The sequence below is a fragment of the Dendrobates tinctorius genome, unplaced genomic scaffold (genome assembly GCF_039654945.1).
Source record: "Dendrobates tinctorius isolate UK_male_01 unplaced genomic scaffold, ASM3965494v1 ptg000456l, whole genome shotgun sequence".
NCBI classification, from domain to species: domain Eukaryota; kingdom Metazoa; phylum Chordata; class Amphibia; order Anura; family Dendrobatidae; genus Dendrobates; species Dendrobates tinctorius.
In genome coordinates, this window is record NW_027362118.1 from 454,872 (window position 1) to 459,345 (window position 4,474).

Consider the following 4,474-nt stretch of genomic DNA (forward strand, 5'->3'; position numbering starts at 1 on the left):
TGCTGCTGCCCCTGCCTCAGCGCTGCTGCTGCCCCTGCCTCAGCGCTGCTGCTGCCCCTGCCTCAGCGCTGCTGCTGCCCCTGCCTCAGCGCTGCTGCTGCCCCTGCCTCAGCGCTGCTGCTGCCCCTGCCTCAGCGCTGCTGCTGCCCCTGCCCCAGCGCTGCTGCTGCCCCTGCCTCAGCGCAGCTGCCTCTCCCCCAGCGCAGCTGCCCCAGCACAACCAACCTGCCCTAGCACAGAGCCGCCACCGCACGAGCTTGGACCACTGAATGACCCCTGTGACTACTTCACCTGTGCCAGATCCCTTCCCAGGTAAGCTGAATTCGGACTGTAAGACGGACCCCCATTTGACACATTATTTTTTTTTCCCCCTATTTTCCTACTGAAAATTGGGGTGTTCTTATGGTCCGTTGCATCTTATAGTCCGAAAAATACGGTAATTTATCCTGAGATTACAGAGTCTGCAACTTTTCTATCTAGCCAGTTAGAAGTGACTCATTGTAACACTTAGGGTACCGTTACACCTAGCGATGCACCAGCGATCCCGACTAGCGATATGACGCGGTCAGGATCGCTGGTGCATCGCTAGGTGGTCGCTAGTGAGCTGCTACACAGGCAGATCTCACCAGCGACATTGCTGGGGACGGGGATCGCTACTTACCTGTCAGACGCGGCGATCCTGCGTCCTCCCGCCCTGGGCGCCACAGGAAGCCCAGCAGGAAGTGGCCGACGAGGAATGGACCAGGAGCTTCTCGCGCGATCAGTGATAACCAGCGGGGGAGCCGGTCGGAGGTAAGTATCACATGCAGGGATATCGCTAGCAATATCGCTGCAACGTCACAAAATCGGTGACTTTACAGCAATATAGAATCGTAGAGTTGGAAGGGACCTCCTGGGCCATCTGGTCCAACCCCCTGCTCAAAGCAGGATTCGCTAAATCATCCCAGTCAGATGTCTGTCCAGCCTCTGTTTGAAGACTTCCATTGAAGGAGAACTCACCACTTCTCGTGGCAGCCTGTTCCACTCATTGATCACTCTGTCAAAAAGTTTTTTCTAATATCTAATCTGTGTCTCTTCCCATTCAGTTTCATCCCATTGCTTCTAGTCTTTCCTTGTGCAAATGAGAATAAAGTTGATCCTTCTACAATGTGACAGCCCTTTAGATATTTGTAGACAGCTATTAAGTCTCCTCTCAGTCTTCTCTTTTGCAAACTAAACATTCCCAAATCCTGCAACCTTTCCTCATAAGACAGGGTTTGCAGACCGGTCACCATTCTGGTCGCTCTTTTCTGAACTTGCTCCAGTTTGTTGATGTCTTTTTTAAAATGTGGTGCCCAAAACTGGACACAATATTCCAGATGAGGTCTGACCAAAGAGGAGTAGAGGGAAATAATGACTTCACGTGATCTAGACTGTATGCTTCTGTTAATACATCCTAGAATTGCATTTGCCTTTTTTGCTGCTGCATCACACTGTTGACTCATATTCAGTCTGTGATCTATTAGTATACCCAAGTCTTTTTCACATGTGCTGTCACTTAGCCCTATTCCTCCCATTCTATATATGCTTTTTTCATTTTTATTGCCCAGATGTAGTACTTTGCATTTCTCCCTGTTAAAAACCATTCTGTTAGTTGCTGCCCACTTCTCCAGTTTATTTAAATCTTTTTGAATCCTCTCTCTCTCTTCTCTAGTATTAGCTATCCCTCCTAGCTTTGTGTCATCAGCAAATTTAATCAGTTTCCCCTCAATTCCTTCATCTAAATCGTTGATAAAGATGTTGAACAATACAGGGCCCAGGACAGAGCCCTGTGGTACCCCACTTGAGACATTCTTCCAACTGGATGTGCAGCCATTTACGACCACTCTTTGGGTCCGATCACTAAGCCAGTTATGAATCCACCTAACAGTTGCCTTGTCCATTCCATACTTAGTCATTTTTTCAATAAGGATTGTATGAGAGACTTTGTCAAATGCTTTGCTGAAGTCAAGATATACTATATCTACAGCATTTCCTTGATCCACCCAATCAGTGATACCGTCATAGAAGGAAATTAAGTTAGTCTGACATGACTTATTAGTTAGAAACCCATGCTGACTCTGTTTAATCACTTCATTCTTATCCAGGTATTGACATACATGTTGTTTAATAATTTGTTCAAAGATCTTTCCTGGTATAGAAGTCAGACTCACCGGCCTATAGTTGCCTGGGTCCACCTTCTTCCCCTTTTTGAAGATAGGAACAACATTTGCTCTTCTCCAGTCTTCTGGCACTTCTCCTGTTCTCCAAGAATTTTCAAAGATTATGGAGAGGGGTTCAAAAATATTGCTAGCGATATCGCAGTGTGTAACGGGGTCTTTACAGACAATGGCGTTTACCATCTGTCTGCAGAACTAAAGTAATGAAAAAGAAGCTGGTAATTAGCTTTCAAATGACATCCCAATGTCCCCTCTGGCTTTACCAGAGGCCCCAATGTCTGATTTGGACAGCAGATTTGAAAAGACATTTTCAGTCTGGGGCAGTCTTGGGGGTTCTCAATCCCCTTAACTACTCTGCAGAAGGGGTCAGGCAAATCAAGCTTGGCAGGAACATCATCCAGGAGGCCACCTACATACAGCAACATCACTTGTCCCCCTGCTCCAAATGGAATTTGAATTCAGGGGGTCAGAGCCTGGCTGTCCATGGATAAAAGTGGTCCTTGTGGTGCAGGCTTGAGGGTGCACAAATGCCCAACAGAGCACCACACAGCCCCAAGAACTGCTCCCTCACCTCAGTCTGGTAATTAGCTTTCAAATGACATCCCAATGTCCCCTCTGGCTTTGCCAGAAGTCCCACCAGGGGCCCCAATGTCTGATTTGGACAGCAGATCTGTACTGAAGTCCCTGGTGGTGCAAACTCTTGTGTCACCAGGGAGCATGTCAATGTCAGCAGTCAGGATGGCCTAGTGGTCTAAGGCACTGTGTTCAGGTTGCAGTCTCCCGTGGAGGCGTGGGTTCGAATCCCACTCCTGACAGCAGCAGTACTGGTCCCTGGAGGTGCAAGCTGTTGTGCACCAGGGAGCGTGTTAAGCGTCTGCAGTCACCACATGTGGAGGCGTGGGTTCAAATCCCACTCCTTGACAGCAGCAGTACTGGTCCCTGGAGGTGCAAGCTGTTGTGCACCAGGGAGCGTGTTCAGCGTCTGCAGTCACCACGTGGAGGCGTGGGTTCGAATCCCACTCCTGACAGCGACAGTTTTTTTTTTTTGTTTTTTTTTAAAGAAAAGAAAATAAACCTAGTGGCAGCATGTGTAATAACAGTCTCCCGTGGAGGCGTGGGTTCGAATCCCACTCCTGACAGCAGCAGTACTGGTCCCTGGAGGTGCAAGCTGTTGCGCACCAGGGAGCGTGTTAACCGTCTGCAGTCACCACATGTGGAGGCGTGGGTTCAAATCCCACTCCTTGACAGCAGCAGTACTGGTCCCTGGAGGTGCAAGCTGTTGTGCACCAGGGAGCGTGTTCAGCGTCTGCAGTCACCACGTGGAGGCGTGGGTTCGAATCCCACTCCTGACAGCGACAGTTTTTTTTTTTTTGTTTTTTTTTTAAAGAAAAGAAACCTAGTGGCAGCATGTGTAATAACAGTCTCCAGGTCTTATAGCCTAATGTATACACCATAAATATTTATATGTGTGTCTATACAGTTGGTGTATATATGTGTGAGTATATTTTTTAGCCTTAAAGTTTTGATTCTCCATCCTCATTTCTTTCTTTTCCAAATCAAAAAAACACTCGTGTGAGAGCAATCTGCATCCAAAAAAACTTAGGGATAGGGACAATTTAGTGAGTACGTCGGGCTCCCTTAAAAGGTCAATTCACCCAACGAACAAGGGTGCTGCTCAGGGTGGATTGATTTAAATCACGCCGATTTAAATCATGATTTAAATCACGATTTAAATCAAAAGATTTTTTTCTATTTAAATCGGATCGATTTAAATCATGATTTTAATCATGATTTAAATCACTGATTTAAATCAAAAGGTTTTTTTTTAATATAAATCACGATTAAAATGAGAAGTGAGAGCAGTGTGCATGTGCGCCCATAGTTACACGGACGAAAGTAGGGGCAACGATCTAACGCCAGGGTGAGGGGGGGACCCCAAAGTAAGTAAAAATCTTTTTTGTTTTACTATATGGCAATAGGTAGGTGTTTAAAAGCAGCATGTCTTAATTGTATAAACTATTAATAGCCTCCACATTTTGTTCATACTGCCCCTTTAATTCCACACTTCTAGCTTGGTTTCAGTTTTGGTTTAGTTTCTTTTTCCCTGCATTCAGTTGACATGCCCAAACTTGTTGGATAGTCAGCAGTACTTGGCTCAGGCTGTAGTAACATCAGCAGTGCTTGGCTCAGGCTGTAGTAACAATCAAACTTCATAAGTGATCTGTGTGAGCCATGGCAGCAGGTCGTAAGAGAGACCCTATTTGGGTTCATTTTGT

General features: G+C 46.4%; 1 non-coding gene across 1 annotated transcript; it reads left to right on the top strand.

Moving 5' to 3' along the window:
* Positions 1-2,930: 2,930 nt before the first annotated feature.
* Positions 2,931-3,013, top strand: TRNAL-CAG (transfer RNA leucine (anticodon CAG)). The gene has a single exon. It is a non-coding gene; the product is annotated as a tRNA-Leu (tRNA).
* Positions 3,014-4,474: the final 1,461 nt, after the last annotated feature.